Below are 21767 nucleotides of genomic sequence, written 5' to 3' on the forward strand. Positions count from 1 at the left end.
GGCCTTAGGAAAGGGACAGCATTGAGGACACGGATTTCGGATAGGGAATGCAGCATGTGCAGAGGAAGAGGGGAGCGTTGATCCCTTGCGGGCCTGACCACCTCCTTCACCTTAGTGCTGGTTAATAGCATTGCTCTTGTAATTGCTGTTGCTTTAATCATTATCCTGTGTCCCCAGAGTGTCACCTGTTTACTGCCAGGCCCTTGAACTGCCAAACTGCTGACAGAGGAGTGCATTTTTCAGAAGGAGCCCGTGCCCCAATGCCGAAATGACCTTTTGCAGTCATGGTCATAAGAAAAAATATTACCTGCTAACCTAAATGCTGTGCTCTTGGATTGGAAAAGCTACACAGCTTTCCGAGTCAACGCAGCATGAAAATGTGCAAGCTGGTATCCTGCAGTCAGGATATGGGCAGGGTCCGTATGCAGACAGCCAGAAAGGAGGAATAAATCTGGCAGTGCTGGAAATGCTGGCATTGCTTTTAGACACGTGTCGTCTTGGCAGTCACAGAGGTGTTGGTGTCTTCTGTCATGTTTCTCCTTCTCTTATCGACAGATATGTCCTTGGACAGGATAACAAGACTCGTGGCACAAGGAAGGTGGTTCAGGAATAGCCTGGGCCGGGAATGCAATGCCCTGTGCGATTTTTGGGGACAGGGTATAGCTCCTTTATCCCTTGCTGCCCATTCTCCTATCCCCATGGTTGTGGGGAAAAAACACAATTTTTCTGACAGGAAGTTCTGAGGACAAATGTGATAGGGATTATGGACCACTTGCTGTCATAGGCCAGAAGGCACACTGGTGACAACACACAGAAACAGGGGGAAAAGCTTGAAAAGAGGACAGCAAAAGGAGAAGGCAATAGTGGAGAAAGAGGGAAGGAGAGAGGGAGGAATAAGCCTGATATATCACTGAATCTAAAAGCAGAACGCTCCCTAAGTCCCCAACATAGAAACCTAATAAGAATATCTAATAAAGAGTAGGTTCAGGCTGATAAAGTTAGAATTAGTACATTGGAAAGGCACAGAGCTCAAGGAAAATGCAGCCCGATTAAACTGCTCTAAATCAGTTTACTTGGTTGTTTCTGCTTCACTTGCAAGACATCGTTATAATTACTTGGCATTGGCAAGCCATTACTCAAAGGTTCTGGGCCAGAATAGCAGAAGACATGATTGTCTCATAAACCTAATGAGCCATATTGATTACCACAGGATAAGGACTGAGCTATAAACAGCCCATATTCTTTATTTGTCTAGTTGTTAGATCTGTATTTGCAGCCTAGACTTGACAGTGAGTTATGTGAGGATGTGTGCTGTTACGTTACTTCTCAAATAAAGCAAAGTTAAGCATATGCATTGCATTCAGTTGTAACCAAAATCAATAATAGATGGAAAGTGAATTTAGACCCTGCTTTGAATGCTGTCTCCATTTAAGAAAATGCTGGTAGAAACTACAGCCCAGTGCATTCATGAGCTAATGACAGTGGTAGTTTTGGAGTTATAACGCTTATGAAGTAATTTTCAAAACAAAGGTCCATTACCAGTTTATAGGAACTCTGTTCTGCCTGCCTCTCTCCACTGAATGAGAAATTATTAAGCAAGTGCTTTGTCCCTGCTTTGAAATTCTATGTCTGCTTTCAGGATAGAAATAAATTGGTAGAAAACTGGAGTTAGTTCAATTATTAAAATCATCTAGTTCTGTCTGTCTGAAGAACACATGCCACCGAATTGCACAGATTGTCTTGGGCATCGAACCATCTCCTCCGTCCTGAGCGAGAGGACGGCTGTCGAACGAGGGCCTTCCTGCGCAGAGTGTCCCCAGCCCTCCCGGGCCAGCTCTCCCAACGGTCAGCTGCTGATGGCCTCCTAATAAGTGCAGAGCAGCCAAATCGGCTACCAAGTATTTCTGTCAACTGTCAGAAGTGTTAAAGCAGTTTCCACTGGAGCTTTCAGGAAGTAATTTGCTTCCAGGCTCCTAATTGCATGAGCACAGGCTGGTTTTTGCGTTGTGTCGGACATAGGATTCCTGCCGAACTTTGTGCTAATACCTCATACAAACACACGCAGGAGCCTCCTCTCTCCTCGACCATATTTAATAACTCTTCTCAGCTCCTCTAGCAACCCAGCCCATTCAGACATCGGCTACCTGCTGTCCCCCGTGTCTGCTGTATTTGTCCGGGAGTATCACGCTGTCAGTAATCCCACGCCACCATGCAGAGGAATTGATCTTTTTTCTGAAAGCAGACACAAGGAGCATCCATGTGTGTGAAACGCTGCTTAACCCGTTCTCTGCTAACCCTCCTTTTTAGCCCTCTGAAATCCCTACAGGGCATGAGACGCAGCCTCCGTGTGCCCGGTATGATGGGCAGCGTGGGAAGGGTTAACAGCAGCTCTTGCAGTGCAGTCACTGTTGCACAGTGATTTTCAGAACCAGCTAGGAAAACTGCACAACACCTGATGTCTATGTTATTTTCTCTTTGGCTCTTTTGAATGCAACAGGGTTTTGTTTTTAATTTTCCTTGCTCTGATGAATGTGTCAAACCTTATAAGCATTTAACTCCCTCAGAATTCGGGGTCAGATTAGGACTTTTTTGTCTCTCCTCTCAAACTTTTATAGTTGCTAATGCTCTGCCAGTCTGTGTCCTGCAATACGTAAGTCAAGGGTTGCTGTAGTGTTGCAGTCACAGCTTTGCTGAGAAAAAAGCCGGGAACGGCAATCTCCACAAATACAAGTCAGATGCATTTTTCATTCTGTGCCCAGCATATTTCTGCCTCTTGCTCTGAAGGTGGCACACTACATTTGTTGTTGCTGGAAATTACTATTTTTTTTTTTCTTAAAGGTTTTCAATCTCCATTCATTTAACTTAAACGCTATGTGCTAAGACTCTGTGCAGGAGCAGGAAAATGGCAAAAGCATCTCCTGGGAAGATGCTGCCAATGATGTGCTTGCTGTGGTCTCTCAGCCCATCTGCTGCAAGAGGTGATGTGACTCCAGAAGCTGGGACTTATGCTACCCTGCTTTCTTCTGCCTGGCTGTTGCTCTGGCTTTGTTTTTAAACAAAATTATTCCTTTTCCTTTGAACGCCCATTTTTCTTTTTCCTCCCTCCTGGGCTAGAAAAGCAGATTACTGCAGTAGACCCTGTGTATGCTCTTTGCAAAACAAAAGGAAAAACACAGCAGAGGCAAGAAAAGAAACAAAAAGCTTCAAATCCCCTTTGAATTAATCTGAGGGAACAATTTGCAGTGTAACTCTAAGCCTTTATCGAATGACCTTGCTCTGAGATTGCCAAAAGAGGGGCCTGTTGGTTTCTGAGGGCTCCTGAGCTTTTCTTTCTTGTTAGCTGCTTTAAAGGAGCAGGTGCTGCCTCACAGGGGCAAGGCTATTTCTTGCATCTTGTTATATATGTTAAAGCCTGTGCTATATTTCCATGCAAATTCCTTTTTCCTGTGCAGACAATTTTTTAAGGAGAGACTGAAGACAGGAGAAGGGACACTCTCATCTGCTAAGTTTTGTCTTGTAACCCAAATGAGTGTTTATACCAAAATAATTTGCAAATCACAAAGGAAGCATTTTACGCCAGCCTGCTCACCTCTTTGAAGCAATAAATGAAGACCCCAAAACGAGCAGATCAGATCACCCATTGAAGACTCTACTTTTCATATTCTTACCACAGCTCTTTTTTAATTAGAAATGTTGCTGAGCAGTGAAATTTGGACCTTACTCTGCATTTTGAATGCCTTCAAATGAATGATCTTTGTGTTGTTGATTAATTATTTGCATACCTGGAGTTTCTCGGTGCCCCAGATAGCAGTGGGAGCACCAGGCTGTGTTTGGTCCCTGCATCAGAGGAGCCTGCAGTCTCTGCTGGAGATGAGACATGGACAACCTGACGTGAGGCAGCGGGGGGCACTGGGCCAGGCTCACGGTGCTGCCCCACGTGCATGATGTCTTTCACCAGCACCCAGGAGGAGCCTCGGCAGGAGACTTGACATTTGAGCATTTCTAACTTCTTTCTTTACTGAATCTTGGAGTTTGGTAGGTTACCAGCAGAATGTCTCTGCTTCAGTTTGCTAGAAAATATGGTCCATCTTCAAAACGCTGAGTTCAGCCTGGCCTTGAACTCCTTATGACCAATGCTGGACCAGTCCTCTCCCATGTGCCTTGGGACATGTTCAGAAATGCTAGCTGCTCAAAACAGTCGAAATGAGGCAGTAGGAAATTAAATATGCTTATTAGAGCTAAAAATAGCAGCTCTGTTCTTTGGTGATACATGAAAAGCCCCTTACACCAGAGAAATACTTTGGACCTCTGCCAGGCAACAGCAGATGCAGAAACCCTTTTCCTGTGTTGCTTGGGGAGCTGATGGCTGTTGTCTCTTCAACGTGGAGTTCCTATTTTTAGCAGCAGATCAATGTACTCTTTTCTGCCTGTGAAGGAAAACGCAGGCTGTCTGGCCTGCATGGCAGGTGTGAAGAAGCCTGCATTAAATATTAATTCGTGTTAGACAAAGAGCCGTTTCATCTCTGTCATTCGAGCGACACAAATGGAAAATCCATGCAGCCCTGTTGACACAGCGGCGCTGACAAGGTCGGGATCGATGGGGCAGCTGGTGGGGACGTGCACCGCGCTTTGCTGATGTGTGAGCTGTAAACCACTGGGGTCTGTGAGGAGTTTCCCCTCCCTCTCCAGTGAGCAATCATCTTTGGGCTGAACGCTTCGCTGATTCATGTCGCGTTGACTGGGGAATGGGTTAGGCGGCAGAAACAGCTGGAGATGGCATGTTCTCTAGCGATGCTTTGAGCCGAGTTCCTCAGACAGTGGGCTCTGAGGGACACCAAGCATTTTGCAACCTGATATTAATTACACTTAGCAATGCCCCTTTTATTGCACTGTCTGTAATGTCAGCCAATATTGCCATCCTAGGATTTGATATGGGGAAACTGAGGCAGACTGGGTAACACAGGTCTTCTGTGGTCTTCAAAAAACTAGCAGAGCCAGTGCTAAAACTTAATTACCAATCCAGTCATTTAATATGTGTTCCTCCTAAGGATTTTTGTCATTCAGACTTGCTACAGAGCTGCTCTTTTCCCAATAACTGTTTTCTTCAGATACAGCTTTGAATTCCATTCCTGCCCATACAAGAGGGAGCTGAAATGTTGGCAAAGATAAACCAGCTCCATCTCTCCGGCCAGGAGATGCAGAACTGCATCCCTGTGGTAACGGGCAGCCTTGTAAGTCCAACCTGGGATCTCTGGATGAAAGTATGTGAGCTTTCTGTGATCTATAAAATCCTCATCTAGCTCTGCATATGGCCTAAGCCACCAAAATGGGGAGAAACGTCTTGCATGGAGGCCCCTGGGCAAGCACCATATGAGACTTCTTCCTCAAATCCCTGGAAGTGGAGGTGCAATTCCCTGTGACAAGGAGTAGAGTGCTGAGATTTTGCTGGCTTGCAGGGATCCTGGAATCATATTGTGCAGATAACGAGCAGTCAGTGTTGTCACTCCACACAGGCAGGTTAATCCTCTAAACTTGAAATGTTTCATCTGGAAGTAGGTATATTTGATCATCCAAGGAAAAAAAGTTAAATAGGAGCCCCATGCAAATAGGAAATTATGCAAATCACCTTATATATTAGGCTGATAAAGTTTATGATTGCTATTTCAACTCATGTTGCCTGAATGCAAATTCCAAAGTAATCTGCTAAATGTGAGCCAGCCTGACACGCATGATAATATCAGGACAGTTCCCTTGGTACTTTGTGCTGTAGGGCCTCAACATGGCTCTCCACACAAGCATTTGGGTTTTTTCCAGCGGTTGCTGACATTTATTAGACTAGCCTCCTTGCTGCTCCCCAGCATCTTTTCTTCTTGCTAAGCAAATTTTAATTTCAGAGACCAGAAAGCCAAGCCTGGAAAGCAGCTTCTCTTATCCAACAAAACAGAAGGGATGAAGCCATCAACACAAGAGCTTTCCCTTTGTATTTCTTCCTTTTCCTGCCCCAGGAAACCAAAATCCTGCCCACCAAACCAAATCTGAGTGATTCAGTGTTCAGCCAGGACTCACCTGGGCTGGGTTTGAACTGAGCATAACTTCAAAAATGAATTGTCCATTAGCAATACGAAGAAACCTGACTGGAGACTGCTGCTGTTCCTCCACTCTGCTGGATATAGTAGAAAATCTCCATTAGCTGCTATCTGTTCAGCTCCCTCCAACAATATCATATGCTGTTTTGGATGCTTTCCTTAAATATCCTCCTATTCTGTCTGGGAGGAGAGTGGGGTCTAATGCAGGTGGTTCACATGGACCATTGCCTGGCTTACCAAGGGCCTTTAGATTTACCTGTGTTGACTTGATGGAAACTTCCGAGTTCCCTTTTGCTTTGGTAGCTTTTTCAGGAAGATCTTTACTGTGGCTGCAGCAGCACTGCCACAATAATTATGCATGCATGCTGGTGAGCCTGCAGACTGCCAGTGCCGAATTAGCAAAGGCTCCGAGATGCGAGCAGGCTGGCCTGGAATTAATAGGGGTGGCCACACAAGTGTCCTCTCATTATTAAACTGAATGAGTCATTTTTTTCAATAAACTATTATACATGATAGAGAAAGGGCTTCCTGGGTAATAAAAGCTCAGCTGTATTTTCTCAGCAGATGCAATAAAATGAAAACCTGACCAAGTTCTGGAGCAGCATCCAAGATGCAATCCATCTCCCGCAAAGAGACTCAAGTTTTCTCTTGCACAACAGAATTAGATACTATAGTTTGCTTCCACATGAACCAGTGTTTTCCTGAGCTATTATAACAGTTTTCAAGCCTGACTCTTCTCTCACTGATTTAATGCTTTTGTGACTTCACTAAAATGTAGGATAATTCATGCTTTTTGGAAAAAGAATGTTCATTCAATGAGAGTTTTAAACCTTGTATCCACCAGATTGAAAGAGTCACCCCATGTATTTTTTTTTTAGGTGTTTCTCCTCTGTACCTGCAATGCATTAGCTCATTCCCTGTGGTGTTCATATTTAAACAAGAACTTGCCCTCGCCTTCCATCTCCTCCTGAGCTGACATCTTGCTGGAGCCATCCTGCGCACCTCTGCTTCTCCATCTGTAAAACAAAAATAATGTTCACTAGTCATCATGTGAATTTTTTAAGATGTGAAACTGAGGAATAAGAAGTATTCTTGAATGCCCAGCCCTGCTGCTTCCTTCTGCTTTTGGGTTATTAAGTATGCTGGGGAGAAAATATCAGCCTTAGGTTTTACCGTTACCCAGATCTTGTTTGGTTTTGTTTGTTTTCAAACCTTTTTTTTTTCCTCCCACTGCCATTGCGAAAATAGCAAGTGCATGAGCGAGGAAAACTAAATATGCTCCAGGTGTTTGACGCTGTTGTTTATCTTGCTATTTAATCTCTTTGCAGAGTGTGCATGTGGAAGGGCTCTTGATTTCCCTCCCATTAATGTCTGACAGCTCTTTGCAATGACTGCACCCGTCCTTGTCACGCTCACGGGGTCTCATTTCCGAACTGGAAATGGTTGAACGCAAACAGCTCGTGCTGCCAGTGGGCGTTGAGCTGATGTAGCCCTGTGATTGAAGAGCAGCTCCTGCAAGGAACGGAGGTGGGCATGGCCAGTGATTTGCTAACATCTGCAATGCGTAGTGTCAACGTTAGAGTGGAGCCCTGGTGTGATACCAATGTGCACATGCAAAACAGGTGACATTCCCTGCCCCACGCAGTTCACGCTGGATGTTATTGGTGTTATTCATTGATGCTGTTCAGGGCCGAAGTTTGGCTGGCAGGTAGAGTGTGCAGGCTGGCATGGGTCACCAATGTCCCCTTTGCAAAGCAGGAGCAATCCACGGGGCGAAGCTGCAGGAAAGGGCTGGCGGCTCAGTCCTCCCCAGCATGTCGTTTCTGGAAGCAGAGGCTGGGCAATGTAGCGCTGGTGCCCAGAAAACAGTCGCTGGGCTGCAGCTGTCAAACACAAACTTCTGAACTGCTGTACCACGTTCTCCAACACTGTGTGTATCCGCTGGAGCTCGCCTCCAGGGGGAAGCGATGCCTCCGGCTAATGGATGAGTGGTTTGAAGAGAACACGACCAATTTGCAAAGACCAGCACATGAGAGCACAGCGTTACCAAGTGTCTCTTGGCTGCCATACATCCGTCACGGACGTGGCCGCTTGCAGGCGAAGATGTGGCCCAGCACTGTGTTTGCGAGGGAAACCTCCCCGGGCGGAGGGTTTGCGGTGCAGACGCTCGGCTGAGCCGCGGGACCCGGCCCGGCTGCACGCCGCCTGGCTCTGCCTTTCCCACTGCGGTGGAAAGGGCTAAAGACCAAGGGGAGCAGATGATTATCCATATTGGCAATTTCAGAATAAGCTGCGGCTGGAGTCCTTCCCCACAAGAGCCAGAGCCTGCGAATGTCAAAGGTTTCTGCAAGCTGATAATCGGAGACATGTTTGCTCTTGGCCTGCCCGGAAAATGGGGGGCAGAGGGGGAGAAATGTCAGATGCGCAGCTCTGATCTCACCTCCCCGATCTGGCGTCTCACTAATCCCTAACTGCCTCTCGGCCGTGCCGCCAGCCCGTGCCAGTGTGTCCAGGGCTGTCAGACTGGTCTTGGTGAAAAAGAGGGGGCAAAAAAAACCCTCCTGTGAAAACATGCTTCTGGTTTTCCGTCTTGGTGCAGCGCTGAGCTGCCTTCCACGCGCTATCGATACGCGGAGCCCCAATACCGACTGCAGCGGCTGCTGCTCTCTCAGCCTGCCTCGTTGCCCAGGCCTTTAACATGTTCCTTCCACATCTCTCTCCTCCTCTTTCTCCATCCCCCCTTCACCAGCTCAGATGCAATCGCAGCCTTTGCGGCGGCCGGGCCGTGCTCCCTGCTGCCGAGGCGGTGTTAGTGCCGGTGTCTGCCGTGCTCCCCGGAGAGACCGGCATCTCCGCCGAAGCTCTAGGGGCAGGGCAGGGGAAGGAGCCATTTAGCGCGTGTTAAATGGCTCATAGCTGCCATATGGTTGCTTCAACCTCTCGGGCCCAGAGTCCTAGCGAATCGTTTAGTCGGTCTTGTGGTGCCAGTAGCGATTCTCCATGCATTCCCCTCGTTTTAAGCATGGTGCGGTGAAACATCCAAAAAATTCTCCTAGGGGAAAGTTTGGAATACTGGAGCTCCTTTGGTATTTTTTTTATGTATGAAATGTTTACAGATATATTTTAATAGTGCTCTTCAGTCAGGATGTAAATTGGATTAGCAGTGATCTGTTGTTTGCCCTGATGGCAGTGGCCGGCTGTGAGCAGCCCTGGTGTTGGCCATGGAGCTCGAGAGCAGGAGCTTGCACTGGGAGGTCTCTGCTCACCCTGCAAGGTGCAGATGGATGCAGGGCGTCGTGCAGAGGGGAGAGGACTTTAAAAACACTTTGAAACACTTAAACAAAGCAATGTCTGCTTCACTGCCAACAGACTAGCTTTTTCTGCGCTGCCTGGCAATTCTGCACCTCACCAGTGGTTAATAGATGAAAAGAAACCACCCTGTGGCAGATTCATCCTTGGTCTAAGGAGACACTAGTGAATTATCCTAGAATTTCTGGTCATAGCATTATTTTCCCTGTTTCGGGGGGAAGGAGCTTAGCTTAACGTCGAGGTTGGCCGCCGGAGCCTCTTGGAGGAGGGAGTGCTGCCGAGCACTGGCTCCAGGTCGTCTTTCTGCCCCATTGCTCCCCATTAGGAAAGCCCTTGGAGCAGCGCTGCCTGCTGAGAGAAGCCCTTCGAAGCACATTAACATAACAGCAGAGCTGGCACACAAATAACCGACAAAAGCCAAGAAATTCAGAGTCACCGGGAGCTGCTTGAGGATTTTGCTGTTGCTGGCAGGCTTAAAGCGTGGAGCGCTCAAATGCAGACCCTGGGTATGAGGCAAGGGCCAAGTTGCTCCTATCGGCAGAGGACGTTCCGTGTATGCCAGCGTATGATCTGGATACTGTGACACTGGGATCTGTGAGTCACCGTGGTGGAACAGCTCTGGAAAGCTTGGGTTTCCAGCTTCTCTGTGGTCTGTGGCAGGAGTTTCTTGCTCTGAAGTCCTGAAAAACCTGTTAACTCTTAAAATGGGCATCAAATATTGCTGGTATAGTATTCACTAATGGGCCAAACATCCTTTCCTAGCTCGCTTCCGAAGTTAGAGGTGACAAGGTCCTCTCATCTTGAGAGCTTTGCAGGTTGCTGTTCACGGCACCTGGCCAGTCTGCAGATGGATGAGGAACCCCCTGGGCTTAGGCGGATGGGCAGAGCTGGATTCAGCCTGTTCCCAGCACTATTCCCCATCCCATGACAGCAGTTTCCTGAGGACTTTTGCAGGGGCGGGAGGAAGGGGAGGGTCTGAAAAACTCCCTCCTGTAAGGAGGTGGAGGAAAGTCTAGGTCCTGTCAGGTTGGTTTTTAAAGCCCTAAAAGTAAGTTTTTTCTGAACAGATGTAAATATACAACTCCAAGGGCAAGTCTAGGATTATAGCTCTCTTGCTGCTGAGAGGAGAGGACTGAATCCCAAATTTAGTGCTTGTGGAGGGGCAATGAGGTGGGTCTTAGTATTCAAAGTCAGCCCACATACATCATTAAGGATATGTAATTTTTAAGAACCTCTATTATTAATTAACATTTATTTTACAATAATGCCTAGGGAACCCTAAATGAAATCAAGGTTCAGTTATGATAAGGCTGAACAAAAATGTAACCAGTGCTGGCTGTCCTCGGCCAGTTCCTCCCATGGGTGACGTGGGCCTGGGACTTTCTTAACCATCGATGTGAATGATGCTAGTGACCGTTTGGCAGTGCAAGAGCCCTGATATCCATGGGTATGAACGTTGCTGAAACAAGGTTAATGCTGCATCCAGCAGCTGTTCATCCCTTCATTTTGACCGAAAAAAAAAAAAGGCAACAAAAAAACAGTGAAGCATGGAAAGTACTGGCTGCTGTCCTGAAAAGAAAAAAAATACTTTTGTATCTGCATTGCAATTGAGGCTGAAATGTGAGCAATTCCTATCCTGGGTGTTAATTTATCTGCTTGTGTTTCTGCATAAATGAACACTTAGCACTAATATTTTTTTCCCTCAGTGGTGAATTCAAAGCATTTTGCAAGGTGGCTGCAGGAGCATTCGCTATTTCATAGACGAACCGAGATGAAGTGCAGAGAGAGTCCTCCCTGCTCCCCCACGGGGAGTTTGGCAGGGAGCAAGGAGCCCGGGGCCAGTGCTGGGAGGTTTCCTCCTCATTTGGAGAGGCTTCCCGGTTCTCGCAGAAGTGAGCTGCTTTTGTAAGGTAATGGGATCCTGGCGCAGCCGGTGCCTCTGACTTTTCTATGGGTATTACCTGAAAATAAAGTGGCTTTCTGCTAACTTGCTCAGTACCATGTGACACAGAATAATGCCTAACTTTTGCACCCTTCATAACTGACCGTGTGCTCCGCGTTATGCTGTCGAGAAGATGTATTGTTTGCTGAGTACGTCCCCAGATGCAGCGCTTTGCTTTGCTGCTTCCACCCCCGCTGCGTTTTGCTAGGTGAGCTGCATGCTTCAGCAGGTCAGTTTTCTGCAGATTTCTCCGGCTCTGTGATCCCCGTTCGGTGCTTGCGAAATGGTCAAAGCATTTTGCCCGAGGTAGACGTTTGCTGCTGAGAGCTGTTTCCACTTGGATCTCATCGGAGCCGGCTGCTGCAGCACGTGGGAGGCCAGAGACGTGTGAAGAATAACGGGGAGGAGGCGGATGTCCAGGATGGCAATGAGCCGGCGGCATCCTTGCTGAGCACGGAAAAGTTGCAGCGCAGAGCTGCATTTCTCTGTCAGATCCTTCTTAGACTAGTCTTGAGATTCAGAAATTTGGAAGTCCAATTCCAAACTTGGATTTGTGTGAATTTTGCTTCCCTATAGCAAGGTCCAAAACAGAAAAATCTTGCAAAAGCTGTTTCTTTCGCAGGAGCTGGGATAGCAGGGTTCTTTCCATAGCTGGTTTAACACCTGGCTGAGTTTTTGAGTTAATTACTTCCTTTGGAATGTTTGTTTATTTGTTTTAGTGCTGTTAGGTGTACTATGCTGTGGTACGATTAATCAGGTGTCAGGATGCTTACAGCCCTGATATAGGCATCTTTTATTAGCTGGTATTTAAACTGGAATAGCTTTGCTCATTACAATGGGTTCAACCAGGCCTCCCAGTCCCAAACCTCTGAGCAGTGCAGTGAGGCTGGGAGAGCTAAACCTGCATCTGAATTTTGCAGAGAGAGTTTCAGGTTTTTGGTGGTTTTTTTTTTTTTTCTTCCTCTTTTTAATGCAGGAAGAGATGCTCCACAGCTTGAGAGAGTAATGTTAAATAATAAATCGGTTTCCATGAGGGAGAAATAAAACAAAACCAACTGGCTTGCAGGAGCAGCACAGGAAGTCCGGGTTTTGTCTGCGCTGGCGGCACCACTGCGGCTCACCTCGGCTGGGCAAACAACCGTTGCCAAAACCAAAATCAGGCCAGATGCTCTGCAGTGAGAAGCAAAGCGGGGTCCTGCACCCCAGGGAGCGCTCATCTGCAAAGCATGATTGGTGGGAAGCCCCGAAAGGTTATCATCTCGGCTGTTGATTGTGGGAAAACACCTTTCGAGTACGATATTTATAAGGAGAGATGTTAATGACTGTTCTCGCTGGCTGGACGAGCGCGCTCTGTGCACAGCGATGCCCAGGCCCTAGGAGATCTCCCCGACCCTTGGCACACGCTGCGGGTGTTTTCTCATCGTAGCTTCTTGATTAAAGAGGAGGAAAAATCATTGTAATTGCAATGTCCAATTGTCAAATATGGTCAGCCTGGAAATCAATCCAATAAAAATGGAAAACAGGGAGTTTGGGGGAGGGAGGCTGGCAGAAAGAGGAAAAAGATTTTTGCTTGGAGACTTTAATTAAAATGCCGCAAGAGGTTTTTCAGGACATACAGCAGCTCTTCCTAGTTTGGTGAAGAGATAAAAGCCTCTCGGTAAATGCTGACACACTCGGTAACTGTTTCGCTGTTCCCAGGACAGCTGGAAGATGCCGTTTACAGAATCGTCCGTAGGGGATACGGAGGGGGCTCGTGGCAGCGGAGATTTGCATTCAATATTTTAATACAGTTTTCTGAGAGCAGCAAAACCGCAGCATCCCTGCGACCCGGAACCTCTGCCCCACATGGAAGGAAAACGTGACGGCTGCAGGACAACAGCCCGGTGAGGTTGGTGTAGTTCACAGCAGGAAAAATGAGGGGGAAGGTGGAAAAAAAAAAAAATTATTGGCAGCGTGGCCTTTCCGTCACGTTTGGCGCCCGTGTTAGTGTCTCGGGGGAAGACGGACGCCTGATACCCGTCCAGACAGCAGGCGCTCAGTGACGGGGCCACGTGCCAGTGTGCGCCTGTGGTGGAGTCGGGGCTGAACCTGGGTCTATCGGCCCGCAAATTGGGCCCATCAGGCTAAAAGAGCTAACGGTAAAGATAAAAACAAGTCCCAGTAAGCCCCTATAGCCTGATAAGGCTGATACTGAAGATAAAGATAAACCCTGAGGAAGGAGTGGTGTTTTACGAGCGCTGGCCTTGGAGATAAGCTGGTTGGGAGAGTGCGGGGGCGAAGCGGGAAGGGGGCTGTCGCGGGCAGCCGGATGCACCCACGTGCACCTCCTCCAAACCCCGCCGGGGATGCAGTTTACCCCGATTTGGCCGTAGCAGCCCCATGCTGGCAAGGAGGCTCCACAAGCGAAGACAGGCAGTAACATTTTATTGCTATATGTTAAAAGGTGGGCTATAAGGTTTTAATTTTTTTTCTGATTTAGTTTGCAAACAGCCTATGTTGCTTTATCTACAGGCTCTGTCTCTGCAAATGACACTTTCTGAGGATGATTTCATCTAGAATCTGGTTTCCTAAGTGTATTATTTTCAGGGCATATTATTCACAAAATCAGTACAGAGTTGCCTTTTGTGGACAGGATTCCAGATACTCTCATTTAAGGTTAGCTGGAGCCTGTTTTGGATTATTGTATTCTTAAGTGGACAAGATCTTAGCTAGTTGACAAAAACAAAGAGATTATTTAAGTCAGTTGTTTAAAAGAAGCCAACCAGGGTGCTCTGGAAAAGGCAACTGGTGAACATCAGAAACCTTAATGCTACTAAGTCTGTTTACTCATTAAGTGCAGCTACGTTCCTCTCCAAGATTACACAGTCTGAGAGCTCTGGTGCTCAACTGGAGAAGCTGTTGATATATCAAATTACAATAGTGTTTCTGAGTCCGTTTAGAATCATCACTGGAAAATGTGAACGTGGTTTCTTGGCAGTGCTTGAGCAAATACACTCATGCACACTTGAGCTGGAAATCTGCTCCCTCCTGCCCCTGCCCTGCTGTGCATGTTCAGTACGAGCAGGCTGAGGTGCAAAATGCTGCAAGGGGAGGACGCATGGGCCTTTTTCGGCTATAAAAATAAGGTTAAATAGTTCCAAAACCTCCTTAATACAAAGCAGGTTTACAGTGATTTAAAAGTTGCAACAGAAGGATTAATGTTTTTGTATATGCTTGAGGTGTTTCATCCCTGACACATGGTGAAGGCAGATAGTTGGGACGCGGTAGAAATATAGCATGTGAGTAATGGCAGGAATTAAGTGCCATGGAGAAACATATTGTTTAGAACATGTCTAGATTTAAATATTTAAAGCAAAAATAATCTGCAAAAGAGAAGAGACCATGATGGGTATGTGAAGTAACTAATGTTAATGTTCCAGGGCCCCAGTAAGCAATGCAAGTGATATTTGAACACACAGCAAAACAAACTTTTTTTTCCAGATTATTAGATAAAGTAATGAAATACAGGTTTGAATAACCTGTAAATATAGCGTCTGTCCTGCAGGTGCTTTCTTGAGCTGATAAAATGCTCTGTTCTGGGTAACAGCTTGACAACTGCTGTATGAAAGCAAATGGAAGCCACTTGGTTTTGCATCATTTGGAGAGAAATAACAAAACAGAAGATACGAAACATATACACTACCTGCCACTCTTCAAACTACATCTCTTAAAAGTATGTTTTTCATCTAGATGTAGAAATTGCCTAACGAAGCATGCCTAATTTTGGAACTGGTTATTTTTCTTATCTCTTATGAACTAGGTCAGCTGTCAGTAGAGCAGCTATTTTGTAGTGCCAAGGTAGAATACTGCTTTGCTTTTTCTCTTGTTTAATGCTAACAACAGGGATCTTTCCTTCGTTTAAGCCTGTTCTGGATTTGAGGCCTTGCAGTGAAGCTCTCCTCTGAGCAAAGCCAGGCACCACCTGATTTTTAGCAGTCAGTCGGCCGTCTGTCAGAGGTGCCGTTGTGCTCAGCAAGCCAGCTCTGTGGCTCTTGAAGCAAGTGGTGGAAGGCACGTGCTCAAGTCTAGCATGGAAAAAATGCATTTTGCCCAATATAAGACTCTTTCTGCATGATCCACTGCATTCTCAAAGCATGAAGGACGCAAGCTCCTTAAGCACCATGCATATGGTTTGTTCTCATTGAAATGCAAGGGAACGTCGTTATCAGAGCAGATGGGGGTCGTCTTCCAGCTCTCTGAGGCAGAAGAAACACAAATGCCATAAAACTGAGGCAAAAGGAGGGTGAGTGCCCAGACCGAGCTGTCATCTGTAATGTGATGCCATTGCCTGCTGCGGTCTTAGGCGTCCTACTGCCTTCCTCCGTCTCTCAGGGCCTCAAGCTGTCCTGCAGCATCCCACGCGAGGGCTGAGCTACGTGTGCTTCGGGGGCTGCTGCCCATCTGAGTTCAAACTGTTTAAAAGTGTGAAGACCGGCAATGGGGTTGGATGTCCTCCCTGCAAGGGAGGAAAACGCAGCACCAGACGGCGCTCTTGCACGCTGCATGGGCTTTGCTGTCCTTAAACATGTGCCTTGTACTGTTGGTCTGAAAAGCGTTATTTCTGGAGAAATGGCTCAGAAATTGCTATGTTGGATGCAATCGTGCTGTTATCTTTCCACAGAGAGAAGTTTATCTTCTGTGACCAAAACAGATCTATTCAGCGAACTGTGTGGAGTTTAAGCGGTAATAATAGACTGGTGGAAAAACATGTAATTTGCCTTCCTCTAATCAAGAAACCAGGACAGAGTTAAAGCAATATATATTTTTTTTCCAGTGCCAGTTGGAAAAATTGGAGCTTATTTTGTATTGTTTTGCCCTGAAAATAGGATGCAGAACCCTTCTGCAAATGTTTTACCATTAGCAATTAGCTTATGCATCTGAATGTGCTCGGTATAAGCTATGGGGTTTGTGTGCAAGCTGAGAGACTTGGGTTTTGAATCCTGTATGCCCCACCAGTCACCCTTGCTCAGGGAAAAAGCTCTGATACAGAATTGGAAGAGAGGCAGAGAAGGGCAAAAATACAAATAAGATTTATGGAAAGACTTCCGTATGAAGGGGTCCTAACTAAACTATGATGCTTCGGTTTGCAAAGGAGATGCTGCACAAGGGAAGTACGATAGAAATTTGCAAGAAGCTGCAATCTTTTGGATTTTTTTTTTAATTATTGCCACTTCTCACAGAATTGAAACAAGGGGGTTTCAAATGGAAAGATCAGGCAGCTGTTTTTTTCCACCAGGATGCTTTCTATATTGTGATGCTTCCAAGGTCTACACACGATACCCAGAGCCGCCTACAGGATCCCGACATGGGAAGCTGTGGGCACGCACCCGGCGAAGGTCTGCGCCAAACCTGCCTCCTTTCCTGATGCACCAGCTGCTGGCACTGGACAGAGATGACCCTGGACTCCTCTGCCTCGCTCACCGACACAGTACTTCATGTACGGTACTTTCACAGCATAACCTCTTAGGGACTGCAAAGGGCTCTGGGGCCCCTGTGATGAACTAGTCGTCGTCTGCAAGTCGTGGCCATGAAGGACCACAGACTATAGGTGCTAATGTAGTGCGGGGTTGTGCCACTTCTTTGCAAGGTAAAAGAGGCTTTCTGGTCACTAGGGCTCTGACCTGCCCATCTTGAACTGCCAAAATCTTTGGTTTTGTGCCTGATCAGGACTGGAATAGCTTCCACGTAACAGCAAGAGCTTGCATGGGGGCCTCTTGTTCAGACTGGGGACTTTAGTTTACAAGTCCTGTATAATATCAAACCCATGAAAATAAGAGCTGCTGAGAGATGGATAATGTGAAGTACTCCAGCCTCAGAAGACGAGGTTATATCTTATTCCAAGGCTCTGGAAAAATTAGCCGTAGGATACGGCTCCTGGAGCTGCTTTAATATAGAGGCACTGCTCCCTCTGGCTTCTTTGCTTGTGTCTTAACAAAGGCAGAAGCCATCCCTGAGTGCACTGCTCCAAATAAATGGATCTGTTCTTTTAATAAGTTAAGACCTCTGCCATGGTGTACTAACCTAGTCATTCTTTAAAAAATACACAATCTAGAGTTCTCATGAAGAAATCACTTTTAGCATACTTATTCTATTCCAAAGCAGAAGAAGGTGCTTGAAATAGAAATAAATGAATACTGAAGCAGATAAGTTTTGTGCAGCTTCAGTCAAATAAAACATGAATATTGTCTTTCCCTTTCTTCCTAGTGGTAAGACATGAGGAAAGCAATTTAATTGTAGCAGCGCTCAAGGTGGGTCAAGGGGGATTGGATGCCGCAAAAAGGTCTGATTAGAACACTTAGTTCAGCATTATAATTAAAGCGTAGCTGTGTTTCCATGCTCTAAAACTTCGTGGTTTACATGAACAAAGAGATCAAAATCCGAAGTGTTCTGCAAAAACTGTTCCTGGTTTCTGACTGCTAAACTTAGCTATTGCAGCATTGCTTATTTGATTTATGGGGCTCCAGAAAATCATGCTCTGCTATGTCCATCCCCATACCCCTAGTTAATTCAAATATGAAGTATTTTAATTAGAATAGGAAGAAGATTTCTGGAAGTTTGGACTGGCCAAGGAGCTAGTGCCTGTACCCTTGTTTTGCATTTTGGAATGATTTGATTAAATAAATGCCTTATGCATCAACTTAAAGTTAACTGGAGAACCTTTGTAGAATTACTTCTTCCCACCAATTCAGTCAGCATGTAGAATAGCTGGATTCCTTTTGTAAGGAAAACCTGCTTTTAGAGTATATGTCATGTTACCTCCAGCAAAGTTACACACAAGATAAGTTACTGTCACTGCTGGCTAACAAACTTTTGTATCTAGCCTCTCATGGATGGGGTCTGTAACTCAGTGCAATTTCTACAAGCCAGTTCTGGAAAAAAATCTGATTTTTCTTGTGTGGTCGCCTGACAAAATGATAAGTCCTAGTCCTAGGACTACCGGTAGCATTTTGGTAATTTCTGTAAGAGTCTACACTGATAGATGAACTCCACACTTGTATTTGCCTTGCAGATGTCTGTAATGGCAAGGAGGGACTTGCACGGGAGGGCTGCAAAAGGATGGGGCTGCTGGTGGCCCAGAACTGCCGGGAGCTTTGCAAGCGAGGGCTAATTGACTGCTGCTGTCTGTGAAGCCACGTGAGCAATCGTGTAACTCCAGGTTTCCCCCCCTCCTTTCCAGTTAGAGGAATGATTAGAAAATGTTACCCAGCTAGTCCAGTGCTTGGTCAGTTCAGAGAACAATTTGTCCTTCCCGTCCCTTGCCTGGGTTTTCATGCTTCTCCTCTTCTCTCCATTCTACTCTCCCAACTGCAGAGGCAAAGAAATCAATCAGGGTCCCCGAGCCCTGGCAAGCAATCGTCCATCAGCGAAAGCAATTTCCAGATGTGCAGAGCACAGGGTAATTCAAAGAAAGTGAGAGCATGGACTGCGTTGTTAGGTAAGGGTCATTTCCATGTATATTTCTGCTTTCTACTACTTTTATGACCTGGTCTGGTAAAAACAGTATTACATGCTCTGTAGAAAGAGCCCAGCATGGTAAATGAGGTGGCAAACAAACTCGTGCTTCTTATCAAAGCTTTCAATCACTGCCTGAGAATTCCTCCGCTAAACTAGCAGCTCACGGAGTGCTTTTTCCTGGTAAATTGCTAAAGAAGTTCACAAGGGCAAAGCGACATTTCTTCTTGCTGCCTGTAATTAATATTATTGAGGTCCCTGCCTGGGCCAATCTGGCTGTCTTTGTCCAGCAAATCCGGACAGCTCTTGACAGAAGCAGCCCAATCCCGCGTGCTTACACGCAAAGACCGCGTGGTCCAGTCCCAGAGACAGGCCCTCCGTTTCCCTGCCTGTTCCTTGAGGCTGCCTTTCTGCTCTGAAGCAAATGATATCAAGCCTCCTCGATAGGCCAATGCATCTCCCCCGCCAGTGCCTCCCGGTCATGGATGTCAGCCACTGGCCTCATGCTGTTAGTGGAAAAATGTACATTAATGGCAGGATGCTGGGGGGCAGCAGAGGTTGGGGGTTTTTGTCTGCATCACAGTGGTGCTTATTTAAACATTAATTCCAAGTCAAGGCAGAGATGGATTCCGCAGACTGTAATTTTTCTTGGAAATTTGAGCACCGATAGAGAAGCATGCATCTCCTTCTATCTCTCTCCTGTCTCTCTGCACACACAGAGGTGGCACAGGTCCCTGTGGCACACGTGGAGGTGGCACGGGTCCCTGCAGTGATGTCACATGGAGGTGGCACGGTCCCTGCAGCACATGCGGAGTAACACACAACCCACACCTCAGTTACCCACCTTGAAGCAAAGGGGTTGGTTATTCCCTGTTGCACAAGCATGGATCTTCAAGGGATGTTGGCCCTCATTTAGGTGCCAAAAGGGCTCACCAATCCCACTTTAAATAGTTAATGCTGTGGACTTGAAGAGGAACTTTTTGCCTGTGGTATTTTTTTTCTTCTCCTTCTGTTTTACATTATGCCCTCTCCAAGGAGAGGTCAATTTTCAGCCTAGCTATGGCTGTATGTAATGGGTGAATAAATGCTGATGGAGAAATTATCTCAATAGGTTGTATAGCCTGGGATGGTTCCTGAGCTGGTACAGATTGCCGCTGGATCCGTGACCACACCGTGTGAGGACTTCGTCGGTTATCTTTATGTAAAATAGCACATGCATTGTGAAGCGGATGACACATAAGTCGTTGCTGGAGACACAATGACCAGTTTGTTTGGCTGCAGAATTGAATGAATGCATGCAGTGTTTGGAGAGATACTTATATATAAAGAATATATTCTGTGTTACGTATGTATCCAGATCCAGAAGCAAATTTTATTTCCTTTCAATTTACTGTATGTATCTTCAGCAGATACTTCCAGTTATCAGAAATATCAACATGCTTTCTTTTATTTTTTCATAGAAAAAATTAGTTATTAGATCAAAGTTACATAAAAGATGTATCAAAAGCAATCATTTGGTAACAACAAAGAATCAGTTTCCCAAATGAGAAATCTCCCTCCTGTGTCATAAAAAAAGGCATTTCTATATTACCTTTGGAAAATGATGGCTGTTAAATCTTACATAATGTAACATAAGCCTTTCTGAAGTGCTGAGAAAGCCAGTTCAAACATAGCTAGAGTGCCAAAGAATAAAAGAGGAATACTTAGCAGTTGAAGTTGCAAATTGCCTGATTGGAACAAAGGGTTTTTCCAAACATCCTTTGAACTGTAGCTATTTCTTAGCTGCTCTTACACGCTCATTCTAGCCACTTTGCGTCTTTCATTCAGAGACAGGACACTTGGGAGGTGCAAGCCGGGGTAGCCCGGCTTTGCAGGCAGGGAAACCTTGGCCACGAGTCACGTTGCTGCACGTCGAGCGCCCTGTCCTGCAATGTGACAGCAGAGCTGGGGAGCCGAGACGGGGCTGAGACCTACTGCTGCTTCTCAGCGGCCACCTGCATCCCCCAAGCCACCTTCGCCTCTGCGCCACCGTCGGTCCGGGACCGAGAGGCTCCCGTAAGCGTCGTGCTGCCCTGAGCCAGCCAAGGCCTTTTTGTGCAACGCTGGTAATGTGGGTACCGCAACGCTCACAAGAGGGTATTTACCGAAGAGATGATGCCGAGAGGATTTTCCCTTATTTGCACGCTCAGTTTAGAAGGCTAAGGCTCTGCTTGCTTATGTACTGTATATTTCCATATAATGCTTCATTCTTATTTCCCATAGGTGTAATTGGATTTTTCTCAATAAGCAACTAAATAAAAAAGAGGTTTATTGCATCTCTTTAGTATTCACTTGTTTAAGGTTTGGAGTATTGTTTGCTTTTAAAATCAAGGATGAATTTTTAACAGCAAAGCAAGGCCGTAACTTCTGCTTTAAAAAGACCTACGAGTTTTATGAAGCTATTTTACACTGCTCCAGAGTTTCAGGAGGAAAGAGAAAAACACTCAGTCACAAACAGAAATATATTTTTATAGCAGCAAGATTCCTAAAATGAGACTATAGATCTTCTGCTAATATGGGGAGCCTTCAGAAATACACACCCACATGCCAGCACAAACAACACAGCCATAGAGACGGATACCATACAATATTTAAAGAAAAAAAATATATAACTCACAGGAGGCAGTGCTGGATCTTTTCCCAGATGGATTCTTGTTTCGACAGTGCCACAGACATGACAGATGCGCTTCTTTCTAATTGTTTGTATTCAAGCTTTATCCCTCTTGTTTGTGAGATTTTCAGTAGAAATTGCCTGTCTTCTAGCCATTTTATTCTCTCCTCTTTGGCATTTGAAGTTTTTTTTTTTTGGTTGCTGACTTTCTCCCTCTGCCCAGGGTGACTGAAGGGTTTGAATGGGCCTCTTTAAACCCTCTTCTCCACCTTCAGGGCCTGTAAAACTT

General features: G+C 46.0%; 1 long non-coding RNA gene across 2 annotated transcripts; it reads left to right on the plus strand.

Annotated features, from left to right (window-relative positions):
• Positions 1-13140: 13140 nt before the first annotated feature.
• On the plus strand, positions 13141-20219 carry LOC106485258 (uncharacterized). 2 transcript variants are annotated; one of them, XR_001292678.2, is made up of 3 exons: positions 13141-13225; positions 18688-18811; positions 19940-20219. It is a non-coding gene; the product is annotated as an uncharacterized lncRNA (long non-coding RNA). The 2 variants fall into 2 exon arrangements; XR_001292679.2 differs by lacking the exon at positions 13141-13225 and adding an exon at positions 16734-16813.
• The last annotated feature ends 1548 nt before the right edge of the window (positions 20220-21767 follow it).

Source organism: Apteryx mantelli, chromosome 25 (assembly GCF_036417845.1).
Source record: "Apteryx mantelli isolate bAptMan1 chromosome 25, bAptMan1.hap1, whole genome shotgun sequence".
NCBI lineage: Eukaryota > Metazoa > Chordata > Aves > Apterygiformes > Apterygidae > Apteryx > Apteryx mantelli.